General features: G+C 53.5%; 1 protein-coding gene across 1 annotated transcript in view; it reads right to left on the bottom strand.

The window, feature by feature from the left end:
* Positions 1–20,806, bottom strand: part of ARK2C (arkadia (RNF111) C-terminal like ring finger ubiquitin ligase 2C) — a 109,584-nt gene that overhangs the window by 84,603 nt on the left and 4,175 nt on the right. The gene's annotated exons all lie outside the window — the stretch shown is intronic.

The following is a 20,806-nucleotide window of genomic DNA, read 5'->3' as shown; positions in this document are numbered from 1 at the left end:
CAAAACAACCAGCTTGTATTTAGCTTGTATTTAAAATTCACAAATCCGTATTTTTATAGATGTAGATTCCTATTTCAGAAAGTTAGCTCTGCCTTGAGGGCTGGGAATATGGATCTTTGCAAGCGCCCCAGGTAACCCTGAGGACAGATAAGAGAACTACTCAAAGTCGACACTGCAGCTCAAAGGCAAACAATGTTGCCTTTCCGACCGGCTCCCTCTGGCTCTGAAGGAACCCTCTAATCTTTGGGGGGGGTCTCAGTTTTCCCTGAGTGTAAAACCTCGGACACCTGCACCATGACTGGATGTGACCAAGGTGTAGAACCGAGGCAGGGAGTCAGGGGGCGGAGAGCTGACACAGTGAGAAGAGCAGATGGCAATGCCATTGAGTGTGGCAATGCGTGGGGTGTGGCAGGGCCCTGGAAGGGGTTGCTGAGACCCCGGGTGCCCTCTCAACCCTCAACTGCCCGTGTCTCGGATTTGATTCGTGGGAGTCCTCGGCGGAATCCGAATATACACACATGTGTACGCGTGTCCACACACCTTCATACACAGAATGCACACGCACCGGTACACACATGTGCCCACACATGCACACAAAGACACGCACATCCGCGCACACACCTTGTCCTCAGAGATGGTCCCCAGAATATGGACAGACTCATCGTGCTTCCACCTCCTCCCACCCCCCACCATGGCCCTGCCATGAGCCCTGAAGCTTCCGGGCAAAGAAATCAGACAAAGGGAGGAGAACGAGGGAGAGGAGAGTCCTTGAACCTCTTTGGTCATTAATTAGTGTATGGTTTGAGCAAATCAGTTCCCCTCTCTGGGCCTCAGTTTCCTCATGTGTAAGAGCCACAGCAAGACGTGCACTGAGAAAGGTTTGGAACGCCATGCCGGGTGCCACACCCGCCAGTCAGCACCCCTGCCAAGGGATGGAGGGTGGGGGAGGCAGCCGTCTGGCCCCAGGGCTCAGAGAACCACTGGGCCCAGGGGTGGAACACAGACATACAGAGGTCAGTGTAGCAGAATAGTCATAGCTCAGACTCTGGGGTCCCCTGCCTGGGTCTGAATCCTGGCTCCACCCCTACCAGCTGTGTTACCTTGGGTGACCTCTCTTTGCCTCAGCTTCCCCATCTATATAATGGGGGTAATGACAGTCTCTACCTCCCAGGTGTGAGGACTGTGCTGCTAGGGTGCCTGGTACAGAGCAGGTACCAGCAGTGTGGGCACCCTGTCCTGATCAGCAGGCAGGAAGCAGCCAGCCCCACCCATAACAAGGGAGGCAAGATTCACCCCGTTACATCCTCTGGGTTCCCTCTCTCACTGCCCTCAAGTTTCGGGTTTTGGTAAGCATGGCACTGACAACAGGGTTCTTCCTGAGTGTGGACATAAAGTGAGCACCTCCTGCCTCTCCCCCACCCCCGCCCCAGCATCACTGGCCCCCTTACCCTGTGCCATTTTGCACCCTAGCCCCTGTCACCTCCTACATGCTGTCTGTTTACCTGCTTAATGTATTTGCTGTCTGCCGTCGTCCCCCACAAGAATGTAAGCTCCCTAAATCCAGAGGAGGGGTCCTGACTGTCTTGTTCACTGTTGTGTCCTCAGTGCCTGGAACACACCTGGAACAGGGTGGGCCATTCAATCAACATTTGTGGGATGAGTGAATGAATAAACAAACAAATGAAAGGAAGGAAGATAAAGCAATTTTTTTCAACGGACTCTGGGGTCCCCTGCCTGGGTCTGAATCCTGGCTCAACAGTTCTGGCACAGAGTAGGGGCTTAATAAATATTTAAGTAATAGATAAAGGAGAGAATGAGAGAGGAATGGTAGAGATTTGGACCTGCATTGAGCCAACCTCACCCTGGCCTAGAGCCAAGGGCCATGAAAACCCTGCCAAGGACCAGCCCGTGGCTTTGACTCAGCAGCCCCTTTCACCTGGCCATGCCTCCAACATAGAGGTCCTTCTGTGTCATCCTCGTCACATCCTTATCATCCTTGGCAGTCAGATACCCCCATGCGGTGGGGCTGTACTGGGCATTTAGGTACAGGGGTCCTGCAGGAACAGTGGGTCCATGCAAGGCTTTGGATCATGTGTACAAAGCTGGGCTTAGGGAAGGTCTTGAAGGGGCAGCTGAGTACACTGGGTGGGGGCGGGGAGGAGAGAGGGATCGGGGAGGCCAGGCAGGCACCGAATGCAAGGGCGGCAGAGGCCCTAGGAAGGGACATCCCAGGGTACTGGGAGACTGCAGCTGCTGCAGGAGTGGGAGAAGGAGAGGTCAGCATTCCAGAAGGGTCACCTGTGTGTCTAGAAGATTGGTGGTCCTCGGATAGGCACAGGAAGAGGGCTTGGACAGCTGGTTTGGGGAGAGAGGGAAGGTGAAGGAAGTTAGCATTTTTTCTAGAATATTAACTCTAGGGCACATCTGTCCTTTGCAAAGCTTTTTAGACAGCAAGTTTCCCTGAGGTCCTCACCAGTCCCTGAAGAGTGAAGCAGAAAGGATGCTCTTCCCCTTGGACCAGCAAGGAGCCCAAGGCCCCCAGAGAGCTTAACAAAGCTCAGAGAGGTCCCAGGACTCCTATCTCCAGATTCGCTGCCTTCTGGTCCTCCGGGATGTGTTTATCCTCCTGAGTCCTTGGATGTGAGGGGTCGTGAAATGTTAAAAACAAGATAAAAGGGGAAGTTTGTGGTGAGAAAGAAACCGAGATCTCATGAATCACAAACTTGGCACTGAAGTTTGCCTTTGAGGGTTTTACAGACTTAGCTGTGGCCCCCAAAGCTTTGTGAATGGGAAGCATTAAAAAGAATGCTAAATTTCAATTCTAAGAGGCCATCAATTGCACAGTGCACCATCACTTTATGAACCCCCCAAAAATTTTTAAAAGGCAATTAAACTGGGACGCACGGGCATCCAGAAAAATCACATCCCAATTTCAGAGACGGGAAATGTACAAATGCACCTTAGAGCTTACTGACTGATTGTAGTGGTGTGTTCTGTGAAACCCTGAAGCGTCAGGCAAACGGCCTGGAAATATCGTAACCAATTATTGAGATGCTTGTAAAGATTTCTCCTGTTTGGCCTCTAAGATATAAGTAGACCCTGTATTGTCAATAGCACTATTGGATTTGGACGGCTACACTGCCTCATCAGCCCTTCCCGTCCTGTGCTTTGTGTATGAGAACCTCATCTTTTCAGCCTGAGTGAACGGAACCTCGCATCTGAGTGGCCCCGCATAGTCTACAAACTTATGTGGGTTAATCTCCACCCTAACCTTGGGAGCGGGTCCCATTTGCCCACTCTCGCCTTCAGCACACACCAGTGAGCCTCGGGACTGGCATCAGAGCCCAAGCCCCATCCCTGACCCTGCGAAGCTCCCTTCACATCGCAGCTGCTCCCTTAAGAGGTCGCCCCTGGCCCCTGCAGGTGCCTCCGCTAACATGCCTGACCCTCCCTGGCCTCCCACAGACTGGACAGGAGGACTGCACTGGGAAGAAATGACATGATTCATAACTGGGGGCAGAAGGGAGAGAAGAGAAAGAAAGTAGGAAACATGGAGCTTTGTGGCCCCTGCCCTCCTTGTCCAGGAGTGGGGGGGGCGGGGTGGGGCATGGGTCTCCACCCTGGCTGAGTGCCCTTGGCCACGTACCCTCCTCTCTCTGGGTATCTGTTTTTGCAAAATGGGGCTGGTTGGAAGGGGTGGATATCTCTGGGGTCCCTTCCAGCCCTGCCTTTCCAGGCTTCCAGTGAAAACCCTGAGAGCTGGGTCTTGGTGGACAGGGTCCAGCCAGGCCCCCAGGTCTGTGGGCCCTCGACGTGGGATATCCGTGTCTGGTTGCTGCTTCTGGAGAGCAAACCTCCTTTCCCTCACCCTCCCTCAGGGAGGACCTGAGGTAGGAGCCTGGGGTGGTGGGCACCACCCTGGCCTGAGGGGCCAGAGTCCTGGCTCTCTGCCTGCCAGCAGCTCGTGTCTCCTCGGCCAGTCACTTCTGCTCTGATTCTCAGAGTCCTCCCCCTGTCTCCACCCACCATCTGGGGAGGGATGGGGTGACACCCCTTGCCCATGGCAGCGGGGAAGAGGACAGGGAGGAAACTAGCATTCATGGAGTGCCCACCCCTTGCCAGGTGCTGTGCTAACGCTGTCCGTACCCCACATAATCCTCACAAAAACAACCTCTCCAGAGAGTACTAAGCCTCACCTGCTCCCGGCAACCTGACCTGGAGCCTATGCTCTTGACCCCCAGGCCACCCCGCTGCTGTGGCAGCTTCCATTCCTGCTCAAGACACTGCACCGGTGCTGCCTGTGGACTCTCGCTGAATCTCGCCCACAACCGGGGCGGGTCATGATTACATCCCCATTTCTCAGATGAGAAAACAAAGTTCCAAGAGGTTACATACCTTGCCTGAGGACACACAGCTTCTGTTGAGGGTCTGTACACAACACCCCTGGCTGGGAACTCACAGTTATGATCTCCTTCTTAGCTCACACATTCTACTGTATTCTTGTGGACAAGATGGAAAATGCAACCTAGTCACCAGGACAATGAGGAGAATTTGTAAATAAATGAATGAGCACATCCTATCAACACAGGTCAGTGGTTTGACACCAACCTGGACAGCGGCTTCTCACTTCCTGCCTTGGTGTCTGGTCCTTGCCTGTTAGGTGAAGCCATGGCAGGCATGTTAGCCCCATCCACCACAACACTAAACTGAGAGGAGTGGACACAGACAATCTCTTTTTAATTTCCATAGGCAAAGGAGTTTGCTTGTGAGACCATAAGCTTCTCTCATAGGACAGTCTTTCAATAGGATCAATGTAAGGCTTCATCTGTGGGTACTAAGAACCAACTGAGGCAGAGATGATGAGCTGTCTCCCAATATCTGTTTTCTCCTTCTGCGGTAATAGAACCCTCAAATTTAGCTGGGCACATGGCCTTCCAGAATAAAAACTACATTTTCCAGCATCCTTTGCAGCCATGTGTGGTCATGAGACCAAGTTCTGGCCAATGGGATACAAGTGGAGGTGCCAGGCAGCAATATATCATGCTCTTCCTTGCCCTTTCTCTTCTTCCTCCATCCTGCTGCTTAGAAAGTGGACATGGGGTGAACTGTCGTGGACACGCAGAAAAGGGCCATACCCCAGGGAGGGTGGAGCAAGAAGAGAAGAGATGCCTGCGTCCCTGACATCAGCACCTGCCCAGGACCACTAACTCCAGGCTGATTGAGATAGGTGGTACCCTCTTTAAGCCACCCTTATTTTGAGTCTCTGGCACCAGAGCCAAACTAAACCCTACCCAATAAACCGACTCCACTAGGTGAAGACATAAGTGTCTCCAAACAGGTGTTATCAGATTCAAGAGTTCAGGTCTGCATGAATTAAGCTCAATAATAGGGTGACGTGTACTCAAAACATCTGATGCAAACTTAGGCTACGTTAATGGCAGCACAGATTTTTCAGCGAAGGGAGGGCGTCTGATGGAGTCCATACTGGCTTCCTTCTCATTTTATGGACTTTGACCAGCTGGGGTTCATCAAAGTCAGCATCTGGATGGAACCAAAGGCACTGGAGGAAACAGGGATGCTTGGCCTGAAGGATTCTCAAAAGTGCCTAGCAGAGCCCTGCGAAGGCTGCCAAGAAGAGAGTCAGTGGTGGGAAGGAAAGGCCAGGGCCTGGGAGGCAGAGGACATAGGCTGGCATCCTGGGACAGGCTGAGGAAATGCGAGGAAAGGCAAGGGGCGAGGTCGCTGCCTATGGGCCACTCACTTCCATCAAGGCAAGTCAGGGGCCATGTGTGTGAGTCAGGCCCTCCTGCCCCACAGCCATGTCCCCCACCGACCTGCAGTGATAGGGTCTCTGCCAGGCCACGAGTGGAGAAAGATCTGTTGCATTGGGCCCAGGGGCCCCAAGGAATGTAGCCCTCATCGGAGAGGAAGACTGCTCAGGAGCGGGGGCACCTCTTTAACACCTCGAGCTCTCATGGACCCTGTCCCCACACACCCCGTAGATTCACCGTCTGCCGAGGGATGCAAAGTCTGGTGTGTGCAGCCCTGCCCCCGGGGTAGGAATACTGCCTTGGGTCATAGAAGGGACCAGGTATCCCAGCTGCACTGAAACCCCAGCCTCAGTTTCTAGGCCATGAAATTTAAAACCACCTCTTACCTGCCTCGGTTTTCTCATCTCTCAATGGGGTTTAATAAAAGGTGACCCAAAGATCAACATAAGAAGACAGAGAGATGGTGCCTGTAAGCCCCAGCATGACGTTCATGAGCTGATGCTTCTCTCCTGCCCGGCAGGAGGGGCTCACAGCTGAGGCGTGACAGTGCTGGGGGCTCCATGGGAGGAAGGAGACAGCCTTTGCCGACTTTACCATTCTGCTCAAGACCCAACGTCTTAGCTTTCCACTCAGGGCCTGCTTTTTGCCAGCCCTTCTCCTGTGTCTTTCTCTTCAGACACCCAGGGAAGGGAAGTCACGCCTGGAGCAGGGGGAACCTGGAGGGGCCACTTAGCCTGTCCACAGGCCAAGGCCTCCCGAGGCAGGACTGTACCAGGCAGGTCTCCTCCGAGAAAACTCCAGACTTGGGAAAGTCAAAAGCCCCACCCCCCAGAGGTGGTGACTCTGTAGGGCTGGAAAAATCCGTGTTTTAACAAAGTTCCAGATGATTCTTACTTGGTGTAGACGCTAGAGTTTGAAGGCTCCTTGGCCAGGTGATGCCCCCAGATCTCTCTCGCAGCACGGATGGTGTGCGTCCCGCCAGGCTCCATGAGTCTACAGACCCACCCACCTGCCGGGACATCCCTCGCCAGCACGTGGCCCGATCGGGCAGCTCCCGGGCCTCTGGGCTCAGCGCTGCTGGTGCCTTCCGTGATTTATGGCTGAGACTCCCACACACACTCCAGGAACAGGAGAACCCAGCACACTATTCACAAATTAAACTCAGCCCTCCTCTCCTCCCAGGTAGTGGGCCCATCTGATGATAGAAGAGCTTATAATCAGCTGTCGTCAAATTAATCTCAATGTCAGAGAAATAATAGCAGCCGTAAATAAGACTGAGTGTGCCCGGCTCGCCAGCTTGTTAGGGCACTTTATAAAACAGGGCAGCGCCATTCATACCACACGGTCTGTTTAATTCCCCCAGCCACACGCGCAGAGGCTGAGCACCGGCTGGGGAGTCTCCCAGGTGTCAGGACCAGCACCCAGGGTGGCAGGTGGAAACCCCAGCCGAGCAGGGCTGCTGGCCGTTTCCTGGCCCCACTGCTTCTTCTTCCACCTCTGCCCAAACCGTCCTCATAACCGCTGCCAGGGTTCTCAGGGTTGAGGGGCCACCAGCCGTGCTCAGTCCTCTCCGCGCCCCTCACGCGGCCTCCCACCTGGGTGCCCTCCCCTTTCTCACCTCTTACTGACAGGGACCTCAGCCTTCAACACCAGCTCTAGGCCCACCTCCTCCACAAAGCCCCCCAGGCCACATAGCATCCCAAAGGAGCTGGGCGATGTTTGTCTCATCCATCACCAGGCAGCTATAGCAGAGACCACGGCAAATCAGGGGTGCCCCCCTCAGTAGGCCACTGCCCCTCCCAGGCCGCAACAAGGGCTCATGGAGACAGTGGAGCCCTGAGGGAGGACGGTGACACCTGGGGGCCACAGGCTCTGCTGGGGCACGCGGCCATGCGCAAGCCCGGTGGCGTCATCCTGGCTCAAGGTTTGTTGGAATATTGTGTGAATCCAGTGATGGTGTCCACCTCATGGGGTTCAGGAGACATGTCAGTGGAAAGAAGGGGAAGCAGACATTTAAGTTGTATCTCCAGAGATAACGTGCGTGGGTATCATGGTGTCGCCGTGTATTCTCACATGTGTGAGCAGCAAGTGGCTGTGTGCATCTACTGTCACCTGTGCACGTGACTGTGTAATGTTCTGTGGGTACAGATATTTATGAGTGTCGATGAGTGGACTGCTGACGTCACGCAGGTGTGTGGCCTGTGTGCGAGCGTGTAAATGTGTATGACTCGGGGACTGTGTACAGATGGGCATGTGTCAGGCTGAGCATCCGGGTGCGCTATTATGTGCACGTCACGTGCTAGACGAGTCGTGTGCAGTGTGTCAAACGCAGCTGTGGGTTCAGGGGAACAGGGGCAAAGCCCAACCCGAGGAACCTGGGCAAGGTCACAAATATAAGAAGGTGGGAGGAAGTCCTGAGCAGAGTGGGGTACAAGTCCCTCCGGTGGCCAGGAGCTCCCTCCAGGGCCACCTCGGCTCCCTGGCTGCTGGCAGAGATTCCCCGGCTCGCCTGCAAGGGTGGCACTTGGAGTGAGTGACCGGCTCTCCACTGTCCTTCTGATCTTAGAGAATTCTCTCGAGTAGGTAAGGATGGCACTCCTGGGAGGAAGACTGCGCTGGAGGGGGTGGGTACTTTGAGACAAGCAGTCACCTACTGACGAGCCATCTTTTGCAGCCTTTTTCTCAGTCTCCATTTCCCCTCAGGATAAGGAGTTGCTTTTAGCCAGTCTTGAGCTAGATGACCTGGCTCCCGGGCCGGCATTTGCCAAACTGTGCTCCATGTTCAAGACATATTTCTAGGAGTCACACACACACACACACACACACACACACACAGAGTTCTGTGTTCAGGTAGTTTGGGGAAATGCTACTGAAGCAGAACCAAAAGGGATTTTCTTTATTACAGGACTTACTTACCAGAGCCTTTAATAAGCTAATAGACATAAGACAGGGGTATAGTGTGTAGCATTTTTTCAAATTGTCGGAACACATAACCCTTTTGCATAAACAGCTTTTAACAGCTCAAGAGGTCCCAGCATTTGGTTGGACGGTGTGTTGGGAAATGCTGGCCCAGACACCTGCTTCAAGGGTCAGCTCAATCCCCACATTTTCCAGGTCTCCCAGATACCACATTCCCCTCCCCTTCCGCTCCTCTGAACTGCTCCATCTCAGCAGTAGACCATGATCACATTATTACTATTATTATTATTATTATTATTATTATTATTATGCCCCATTATTATTATTCTGGGGGTCTGTCAGGATTCCCGCTTGTTTCCTAGACCTTCAAAGGCATCGCCCGGGTCTCACCCTCAGCCCTTATTTCATACCGGACATACCAGAGCTCCGCGTAGACTGTGTGCACTTCATTCTTGACAAAGGCCAACCAGCCACCAGCAATGCTGATTAGCAGGCAACACTGATATGTTGACAATTAGGAGTGACGAGGGCCCAGCTGCCCCACAGGACATTAGCCTCCTCCCACGTCCCCTCTGCAGTACTCTGCTCTTCAGCCCGCCCTATGCCTTGCAGTCCCTGTGCCCTGCAGCCCCTCTGCCTGCAACACCCTGCCCCCGCCTCTCCTCCAGGTCAGCCCCACGCATCTTTTAAGACTCAGCTCAGCCTGAGCTCCTCCTGAGATAGCACACAGCACAGACCTTGAACCATGCTTTCTTGATTGTTCAAGTGTCTGTTTCCCATGGGACGACACCCCTAGGGCAGTTAAAGTGCTTAGGAGAGCACCTGGCAAGTGCTATGTGAGCATGGGTATCATGGTGTCGCCGTGTATTCTCACATGTGTGAGCAGCAAGTGGCTGTGTGCATCTACTGTCACCTGTGCACGTGACTGTGTAATGTTCTGTGGGTACAGATATTTATGAGTGTCGATGAGTGGACTGCTGACGTCACGCAGGTGTGTGGCCTGTGTGCGAGCGTGTAAATGTGTATGACTCGGGGACTGTGTACAGATGGGCATGTGTCAGGCTGAGCATCCGGGTGCGCTATTATGTGCACGTCACGTGCTAGACGAGTCGTGTGCAGTGTGTCAAACGCAGCTGTGGGTTCAGGGGAACAGGGGCAAAGCCCAACCCGAGGAACCTGGGCAAGGTCACAAATATAAGAAGGTGGGAGGAAGTCCTGAGCAGAGTGGGGTACAAGTCCCTCCGGTGGCCAGGAGCTCCCTCCAGGGCCACCTCGGCTCCCTGGCTGCTGGCAGAGATTCCCCGGCTCGCCTGCAAGGGTGGCACTTGGAGTGAGTGACCGGCTCTCCACTGTCCTTCTGATCTTAGAGAATTCTCTCGAGTAGGTAAGGATGGCACTCCTGGGAGGAAGACTGCGCTGGAGGGGGTGGGTACTTTGAGACAAGCAGTCACCTACTGACGAGCCATCTTTTGCAGCCTTTTTCTCAGTCTCCATTTCCCCTCAGGATAAGGAGTTGCTTTTAGCCAGTCTTGAGCTAGATGACCTGGCTCCCGGGCCGGCATTTGCCAAACTGTGCTCCATGTTCAAGACATATTTCTAGGAGTCACACACACACACACACACACACACACACACAGAGTTCTGTGTTCAGGTAGTTTGGGGAAATGCTACTGAAGCAGAACCAAAAGGGATTTTCTTTATTACAGGACTTACTTACCAGAGCCTTTAATAAGCTAATAGACATAAGACAGGGGTATAGTGTGTAGCATTTTTTCAAATTGTCGGAACACATAACCCTTTTGCATAAACAGCTTTTAACAGCTCAAGAGGTCCCAGCATTTGGTTGGACGGTGTGTTGGGAAATGCTGGCCCAGACACCTGCTTCAAGGGTCAGCTCAATCCCCACATTTTCCAGGTCTCCCAGATACCACATTCCCCTCCCCTTCCGCTCCTCTGAACTGCTCCATCTCAGCAGTAGACCATGATCACATTATTACTATTATTATTATTATTATTATTATTATTATTATGCCCCATTATTATTATTCTGGGGGTCTGTCAGGATTCCCGCTTGTTTCCTAGACCTTCAAAGGCATCGCCCGGGTCTCACCCTCAGCCCTTATTTCATACCGGACATACCAGAGCTCCGCGTAGACTGTGTGCACTTCATTCTTGACAAAGGCCAACCAGCCACCAGCAATGCTGATTAGCAGGCAACACTGATATGTTGACAATTAGGAGTGACGAGGGCCCAGCTGCCCCACAGGACATTAGCCTCCTCCCACGTCCCCTCTGCAGTACTCTGCTCTTCAGCCCGCCCTATGCCTTGCAGTCCCTGTGCCCTGCAGCCCCTCTGCCTGCAACACCCTGCCCCCGCCTCTCCTCCAGGTCAGCCCCACGCATCTTTTAAGACTCAGCTCAGCCTGAGCTCCTCCTGAGATAGCACACAGCACAGACCTTGAACCATGCTTTCTTGATTGTTCAAGTGTCTGTTTCCCATGGGACGACACCCCTAGGGCAGTTAAAGTGCTTAGGAGAGCACCTGGCAAGTGCTATGTGAGCATTTGCTGATGCTCACGTTGTTGTTATTATCCTCACGCCTCCAGTGCCTGGCAGGGCACCTGGTCGAATGCCGACACAAGGTGCACATCTGTGTGGTCAGCTGAACAAATCCGAGATCAAATCTGAGCCTCATTATAACCCTGTTGCAGGGGTTACTAGGATTGTCCCAATTTTACAGATGAGAACACTGAGGCTCAGAGAAGTTTTTCCCCTACCCTTTGCTCCCCTTACCAAATTCAAAGTGCCTCCTAGAAGCAGTCAGGGGATCCTGTACGTGGCAACTCCCTAGCAGGTAGCCACGTATAACAATAAGCGTAGCCCCGTGCTCTGTGCCAGGTGTCATGGTGGGTGCTTTCTATCCACCGTCTCTTCTGCCTCTCACTCAGCCTGGCAGGTAAGTATAGTACCTGATTCTGCAGGGAGAAGAACCAGTGCCTGAGGGGGTTGCCCACTTCAGAGGAGGTCACAAGCCCTCAGCTCCTCCCAGGCAGCATCCCACCCTGTGTGGCCCTCCCAGGGGGTGGCACGTTGACCCATGGGAGCACTCAGGCAGTCCAGCAAGGCAGAGGGGTGGGAGGAGGCAGGGCATTACAGGGGAAATGGCTGGGGCTGAGGGACAGCAGGGAAGAAGGGGACTAGTGTGTGGGCGGGATAACAATGAAATGAGAGGGCCCGATGCTCCAGAAAAGAAAAAGAAAAATCAGACAAGGTAACAGCCACAGGACTCTGAACATTCACCTCTTGGATCAGATCTGGGCCTATGTGGGAGAGGGGCAGGGGGCAGGCAGAACTGATAGCTCCCCCAGGCAGCAAGCTGCAGATCACTCCCTCCTTGGGGAGCAGCTCCAGTTCTGTCTTCTCCAGGAGGCCCTCCTGACTTACCAGGCCTCAGTGACTTCCCATCCCGGGCACCAACCCTGGCCAGCTGCTCCAGGCTGGGCCACACTTTCCAGCCGGCATGACCAACGGCCTGGCCCTCAGTGTAGCCCAATCTGCATTCTCCACCCCACTCCAGGGGTGCTCGGGGGTCTCCCCAGCTAGGCTGTGGGCCAGACGCTATCTGTGCCTCGGCTGCTCACAGCCCAAAGTAGATTCTCAGTAACCGCTTACCCAGTGAAGCTGAAACATGCCACTTCTTGTCTGTTGCCTTTGCACTCCCTATGGACCCCTTAGACTGTTCCGGGCCCAAACAAACAGGGATGTGTGTTCAGAGGGGATGGGGTGAGTGAGGAGCTGAGAACGACCATCTTGTGCTAAGCACTTCCCAGAGGTTCGTGTGCTTGTACTTTAAATGCATCTTAACTCTCTTTCACCCTCACCTCCCCATGACACCAGTATTAATAGCAATTATCTCCATTTTTTTTCTGATGAAGAGACTGAGGCTCAGAGAGGTCCAAAGTCACCCAAAGTAGGTGGCAAGACCAGGCTTGAACCCTCCTGAGGCCCCAAACCTGTGCTTTCCTTGCTACCACTTAATCTCCCCCACCATCCTGGAGGGGGCCAGCAAGCATAGCTTGGCCCTGCGTGGGAACAGGCCTCAAGGTCAAGGGGGCCCTGAGTTTCTGTTGGGGGTAATGAAAAAGTGTTGGAAGTAGAGAGTGGTAATGGTGGCACAGCATGATGGACGTACTCAATGTCACTGAAGTGTACACTATAAAGTGGTTAAAATGGCAAATTTTATGCTATGTATATTTTATCACTGTAAAAAAAAAAAAAAAAAAAAGAGTCCGTACAGTACCATGGACAGCCCTCTGCTGAGTGTTCCCCACAGGAGGGCCCTCCTCCCACGCCAGTTCATGGGGTGGTCTCCTCAGCTGCCCTCTCCTCTCAGCCCGTGGCTCCCAGTCCTGGCCTTGGCTCTGCAGACTAGGAATATCTGTGAATCGGCCACCATGCTGAAATGCCACCCTTCTCTCTCTGCCCAGTTAAACTCCATGCTGTCTGCAGCCTTGCCCAGTCCTGTCCCCCACAAAATGCCCCTTGACCATCCTGCTGGAGTTACTGGAGCTTGGGCCGCCTCCAGCTGGCCTAGAGTCAGGACCAGAGAAGAGCGCCGGCCCTCGGGGTCAAGTGGCCTGGATCCCATTCCTGACCAGGCCCCTTGGGAGCTGGCTTAGCTACTCCAGCCTCTGGACAGGCTTGGGTTCCCACTTCTGCAAAGAGAAGGCCTTGGATAACCCAGGAGCGCCCCTCACACTCTTCCCCAGGAGGGCCCAAATGTCAGGGGGGTGTGAGATGACCCCAGCCCCCCAGCCATGGGGGTATGGACTGGCCTGGAGTGCGTGAATGAAATATGTCATTAAAGTCCTATGTTTTCACTCAAAAGTCCATGCAGAATTTGTAACTGGCGGCATAAGAGTTCCTTGCTTAGTTTAATATAAAAATCTCCTTTTATCCAAATTTAGTAAGGAAACTGAAAACCACGCTGTGTTTATTCTGTGGTGTGGCAAGGCCCTTTTTTTGACCCAAGTCAAGGGTTCTGCCCTTTGTCTGTCGCACACCTGTCCAGTCTCCCGTCTAGTCTGGTGGGCAAGCCAGGCCCACCCACCCAGGCGAACACAAGGCAGGACTCTGCAGGCACCGGCACAGACCTAGTAAGTACCCGAGAGATGGCTGCCTCCTGCTGAGCAGTGAGGCTCAGTGACAAGACAGTGCGTCTCTAACTTCCTCCTCCTCCCCTCCATCCTTCTCACTCCTTCTTTCCTCCACCTCTCTCCTGCGGGAAGCTTGGGCTGGTGGGGACCCTTGAGGATGGGATGGGGATGGGCTGGGCCAACACCCTCCCAGGTTCGTGTCTGGGCTCCTCCTCCGCCTACGCCATCACACTCCCAGCTCACCTGCTCAGGTGGGGGCCGATGGCTGTCGCTCCCTTTACGCCCACGTGGCCTCTCTTCCCCTCACGCCTTCTGCAGCCCCATTCCTCCCACCGGTGCCAGAGGGCCCAAGCTCCCTCTCGGGGCCTCTTACTACCTCCCTTCCCCTCCCCCTCCAACTCCGGCTGTGGCTCTGTGGCTGCCCTGCTCCCTGGCACTGCTGCCTGGGAACCTCAGTTTCTCCTCAGCCAAAAGCAGTCAGGCAGGCGCCGCCTCCAAGGCCCAGCTTCCCTGTGGACCAGCTGACTGAACTCCTCTTCATGCCTGACTCCCTCCTATGCCCCGAGGGACGTGAGTCCACCAAAGGTGAAGCCGAGGTTGGGCCAACCCACCCTGGTGTCCAAGAGGGGTTCTGGCCACCACCAACTGAACCAGGGCCACAGTCCTGTCCAGCTACCTCTTCCGGCCCCCTCCCTCAGTACCAAGCGAGGCACACAGGCCGCTGGGCCAGGGGTGACCAGCAGTTCTGGGAGCCTCGCAGGAGGGAACCGGCCCACGGACCCAGGTCTTTCCATCACCGCCTCACCATCCCCAGAATTGGAGCCCTCGGCTCTGGTCGGCAGGGCCGTGCCGGCGGAGCAGTAGGCCTGCCCAGGCCAGCTCCCCTTCCAGGGAGTGCCAGGGAGACCGAGGGCCCCGCGGGAAGGGCCACCCCTTGGCTTAGGGAAGCCCGGTGCCCCATTCACCCGTGGGCACCTCAGAGTGATTGTCCTAGGAGGCAGCACTACGGTCTTGGGGGCAGGCAGCATGGTGGGGCCCCTGAGCAAGGGGGAGGGGGCGGCCTGGAGGCCCTGGCAGGTGCGGGGAGGAACGCTGGAGCCAAGCACAAAGGCTGTGCGGGGGAGGGGGAGCCTTGAGCGGCCACTCCACCCCCTTCTCTCCCACTCGCAGCCCCAGAGAAGAAGCAGCAGCTGTTACAAGCTTCCGGCCCTTCCTTGAGACAGGTGTTGGCTGAACTCTCGCTTCCTCCCAGCCTGGGAGAGCTCCTCCGCCCCCTCTCCACCCGCAGGCTGGTGCTGAGTCAGCAGCCGCCACTTCCTCTCCTCCACTCCACTGCATCCCCACCTCCTGGGAGGAGCGCTGAGCCCTTCCACGTGGGTGACTTCCTGGAGGGCTGGCTCCCCTGCTGCCCCCAAGCGGCACACCTCAGGGGGAGGTTTAAAGGAAAAAGGATGGCAAAGAGGAAGCAAGGATGCCCCAGGGAAGTTCTCGCTCAGAGGCCGAACAACAGCAGCACCAGGAGGCAGGGTGGGCCCCGGGCCCAGGACTCCCAGGGGGAGCGCTCACCGCCGTGGCAGGGCCGCCAGGAGTCCCCGCTGCTCCCCTGTCCCTCCAAGGGCGGCCGGTGGAAGAAGGGCGGGCGCCCGTCTACTGAGCGCCAAAGTGCACGGCTGCTGCCCAGTGAAGAGGGGCCAAAAGACAATGGAAATGTAAGTTATTCTCATCAAGAGGAAACCACGGTTTTTTAGAGCAGGAGGGGGCAATTAGGGGCAATTATCTCCTTTGGCAGATAGGAGGTACAGACCCAGAGCAGTCAGGCTCGCCAGCATGTCACATGGGGGGGTTATTGGCAGAGCAGCCTCAAAGCAGGGCTGCGCCCACCGTCCTGCACAGCCTGTCTGAGCACCACCTCCTGAACGATGGGCCGTTATTGTTACTGTTGTCTCTGGCTGGCTTCTTACTTCTTTTCGTGCGTATTCCTTCATGTGACAAGTCCTGTAAGGCAGAAACAATGGACCCATCGTCCCCATTTGACCGATGGGGGAACTGAGACCCCATGAAGGCAGCTGACTGGCTCAAGAGCACAGTGGACGTTTGTAGCAGAAGAAAGACCAGAACCCAGATCTCAGAAGAATTTATCCAAATCTTCCTTCCCCACACCCTCTTTCCCGCCCTCCCTTCCCCCTCTTTGGGCCCATTGACGGAAGGGCAGAGAGGCCTGGAAGCTGTCAGATTCCACTAACCCCCTACCCTCCAGTGGCCAAACAGCGGCCCGCGGGAGGTCACAGGCGGACCAGCAGGAGTGGCCCGTGACCCGGGGCCATCGGGTGCCTCACAAACCACCAAGCCCGAATGCAGAGCCACCATTCAAGTGGAATACGGTGAAGCCATTCAAGGTGATGCTGGTGAAAACAGCTTAGCAAAACATGAAAAGGCTTTCGATATGTTAAATTTGAAAAACTGGACAATGCAGAGGTGTATATCACTGTTTACAGCTCTACAAAAAAGACGTATATGAGTATGAACAAAAATGTGGAAGGCCTTTCACTGAAGTGATCACAGAGAGGTGGACTCCTAAGAGGTTTTTTTTCCTTTTGGTCTATTTGCCAAACTTTCCAAAATGTGATTCTACTACTTGATGATATAACATAGACAGAATCTGCGAAGGCATCACAACGACCTAAGGAAGCTTGGGAAATGTGCTCATGACTTGGGAGCCAAAGTCCTCAAAGGGCGACACCTGGTTATTTAGGAGGCAATCAGAGCAGAGTGCCCCCCGGTTAAGCCGGCCGGGCCTCCTCCGAGCCAGAGTCTGCAGGCTGAAGGACTCACCACGGGGTTCCAGCCCCTGCTCATTTCCTACCCAGAGGTCTCTCTGGTCCACTATGCACCTTCCCTGGCTCTCAGCCTCCCCTTCCAGGAGGAGAGCTCGAGGTTGGGGACTTGACCTGCCTCACAGCATGGCCGTCCGCGAGCTGGACAGAGGCCTCTCCCAATGCGGACAAATTGATGCCCCCAGACATGGAGGAAAAGCAGGGATTCCTTTCCAATGCTTGTCTTGGTCTCAGGAGGGTTCCTAACAGTGTACAGGCCATGGAGGCAGTGCAGGGAACCATAGCCGGCCGGCTAGTCACCTGGCATCCACTTCTGGCTCAGCCATTTCCTAGCTGCTGGCGGGCAGGGATGGACTTTCCCCACCCTTGGCCTCAGTTGCCTCCTCTGGCCCCCAGTTACCTCCTCCCAGGCTGTGTTGGGGAGGAAACAAGATAACAGAAGAGAAAGAGCTTTGAGTTAGGGAAAATCCACTCTCTGCAGACAGGACGAATCCTGAAGTCGGAGCCTGGGCCCCCCCTCTCACGCTCTGCCCTCGTCCCCAGCTGCCAAACCCCTGCCCCATCTTTCTCCCCGACTCTGCTCTCCTCCTCACGTGGGGAGGGCTGACCTTTTCTGCAAAACTGTGGAGGCAGTGATCCTGCCACCTGCCGGCCTTGGGGTTCTCTCTTATAAAGAAGGGTGAAGTTTGATAAAAGTTGTTCACACTGAGATATGGGGGCACAGCTCCCCGAGGGGGTCCGTGTCAGCAGAGAGGTTGCTGAAAGTGTGACCTGCATACCTAAAGATGCATCTGTATAGCCAAGTAAGGCACGGAGGGAGAGTTTTTTGAGGGTGTGTCATGTAAATATGATACATTTTTATCATCAAAATTAATTTTCTACTCCATCCGGGTACTAGAAGTCTCAAATCCCAGGACATTGCCATGGTCCCCTTTGCTCTGCCACCTTCTGCACCTCAAATTCTATTTATCCGCACGCTGAACTAACCTATCCCCCAAATTGACTGTTTCTCCCATCTTCCCCGTTTGTCTTCATGGTCTTACATTTTCCCACGCACGCCCAGACCTCCCGCCCCGAGCCCCTCCCCACTGACTCAGTTCTGCTCACTTCCTCCTATGGGAAGGCCCCTCTTGCAAGCCCTCCTCCCCCGGAGCCCTGGTTTGGGCTTCCAACAGCCCTGGATGCCCACCACGGCCTCCTCCCCGGCTCAGCCCCCTGGGCTCACCCCCTGTCATCAGTTGCCAGAATAAGAAGCTGTTGAAGCATCACTCTCCCCAGACAGCCCCCAGTGGCTAAAGGAGCAAGTCCAAACTCTGCCAGAGCTTCCAAAGGTCTTCAGAAACTGACATCAAAATATCTTCCAGCCTTTTCTCCATTATTCTCCCAACCTCATGTTGCTTATCCCCTGGAGTTGTGCTCTCAGGAGAACCATTCAAAGACAGGACAATGGTCCCAAGGCCTCCCAAAGATGTGCAAGTCAACAGGTCTGCACACGTACCCCGAGACACACACACACACACACACACACACACACACACACACACACACCCCTCCACATAAGCCCCCTCTGTTCTTGGCAAATCAGCAGAGCCACTTGGCCCTGGCCAACTATCTCACTCCATTCCGGTCCCCACCTGGGGCTCTCGCTCCTCTTCCTCCTGTATACATACCAACCTTTGAGGCACATCTCAACCCCACTTCCTCAGCAAGTCATCCCTGACTTTATTTGATCCCTTGGCCGGGAAATTCCTACAGGTGTGGGGGACGGGGGCAGCCACCTAGCATGCCCGAGTCACCTGCTCTGTGCCAGGTGCCTTTGAAAAGTCTGCACACCACACACCCTATCAGGTAGGTATAATAATAGGCATTGTTTAGATGATACTCAGAGCAGTGGCCTAAGTTCACCCTTCCCAGTCAAGACAGGCGTAGGACTCAACCACTGGACTGCTCCAAGCTCTTCCCACCTCAAGTCAGGATGTTCTTGCCATCCGTTTGGGTGCTGTGGCACAGAACATCTCAGCATCTGGTTTCCTAAGCATTCATCTTCCAGCCTCAGCATAAGCCTCAGGAGGGCAGGCACCCAGGTCCTACACTGCTTCACTTGGCTCCAAGTAGGAATTCAATGAACACTCATTAACTAAATGAACAAACAAGTGAGTCAGTGAATGAATGAATGACTGAATACATGAAAACACAGGCATTGCAAGTGGTTCGGCTGTGGGGTTCTGAATGTTTGCTTTTAGTTTTTAATTCATCCAGAAAATCTGAGCCTCTCTAAGGTAAGCTTTCCCCTCTCATTCTCTTAGAAATATATTGGTTCACCTGTGGCCAAACCATACCATACTATTAAAAACTAATTCACATTCATATTATGTTAAGCCAGGAATTTTTAAAGAGCTATTTAGATTCAAAGAGAAACCAAGGCACAAGTGTCTTGCACATTTGAGCAACCGTGGTCAGCTAGGACTGAGACATCCAAAGTCACTCCCTGAGTCGGAGTCAAGGGCCTGTGTCTCCTGGCCAGGAAAGGGGTTTCACATTGCACTTGGATCCAGCACAGAGCTGTTGCTTCCCTAGCCCAGAAAAGCATTAAGGTTTCCAACGGACACCGCAAGCTGCTTATTTAAAGATGGGAAGGACATAGTGGGTCGGGCAGGAAGTGAGCAAACTACGAAAGGAAGAGAGGTGAGAGGTGGCCCAGTCTCTGTTATCAGCATCTTAGGGCATGGAGACTCTTGGTGGTCTTTTCCCCTAACCTTGAGTGACTAATAGTATTTGCTGATTTATGAGAACTATTATTCAAGTAAGCTCCTCAATTAGGTGGACCTTATCTGATGCTAGTTTCAGGAAAGAAGTTCTCTTATTCAAAAGGAAAAGCCATAAACAAGAACTATGTTCCATCCTATTACAAAGTTCAGTGTAGGATCTGTGGAGCAGGAGTCTTTTCCAAAATCTTTTAAACTTTATTAAAACAGGTACACATCTGTTGGCTGAGAGAGTAGATAGAAAGTACAATGGCTTTGTAACGACTGGATCATCCAGTCAGAGGAAAAGGCTCCTTCAGATAAATATGTTTATTCTGACTATCTGGATGAAAACATAGTATGCATTTGATAAATTGCTAAAACATGACTTCCCATTAACCCACTAACTGTCTTCGTTATTACTAGGTTACTAAACCATCCTCAAAACGTATTGACCAAATAATTCCAACATACATAACATTCACTTAAAGAAATAAAATCTTAGAATTGCTTAATAGCAATCTAATGAACTACTGCTCTCTAGGACAGAAATGACGGCAATCACCTGAGTTGGGGTAGTTTTCCTTATTGTTGAGGTTGGTTGGAAGATGGTTTATTTTGCTTTCTCAAACTGGGAACGAAATTAAACATTTCATGAAAACCAAAATAAAATGAGAAGGAGAGGAGAAGAAGGAGGGGGAGAAACAAAATCCTTGAAGACCTGCATATCCCTTCTTACAAAAACTACAGCATGAGCCTCTGCTGGGAACTTGCATGTGTGTCCATGTGTCACAGTAAATCAGCTCAGCTTTCCCTTCTGGGCTGGAGAGAGCATGAGAACAAAGGGCCAGAGCAGAAAGGGCAGCCATGGGGGGAGAGGAGAGCCGCACCAAGCCACAAAAAAGGCAAGGAAGCACTGTGGTCAGGCAGGGGTGCGCCTGCCTGGGAAAGGAACGCTGGCAGGGGGCAGAGGCGGGCCAGGAGACAGCCCACAGGAGCGAGGAGGAAGCACGTTGGCCCAAGGAAGAGCGGCTCCAGAACGATGACCCTTTGAAGGAACCATGAATTTCTTTAATCAACTAATTTCCGCGGTGACTAAAACGCCTCATTTGTCAAGGCTTGTTCTGGGCTGAAATTGAATAGGTGTAATTGACAAATGCTTGAATTTGGGTTCTACTCTGGGGAAAAAATTACCTCTCCATTGGCTCCTCAAATATAATTATGGAAAAAAGACAAATTTTAAGGGCTCTTCTTCCAATTCAATTTGGGGTAAGGTCATGACTTCCCTCCTGATCCCCCCAACACACTCTGACAATGGCAGAGATCTGGCTTTCTTTCTCAAGAGGGCCACTACGGCCACAGATGAGGCAGCTGTCAGGAAA

Source organism: Physeter macrocephalus, chromosome 19, assembly GCF_002837175.3.
Source record: "Physeter macrocephalus isolate SW-GA chromosome 19, ASM283717v5, whole genome shotgun sequence".
NCBI lineage: Eukaryota > Metazoa > Chordata > Mammalia > Artiodactyla > Physeteridae > Physeter > Physeter macrocephalus.
This window is presented reverse-complemented; position numbering and strand designations above follow the sequence as displayed.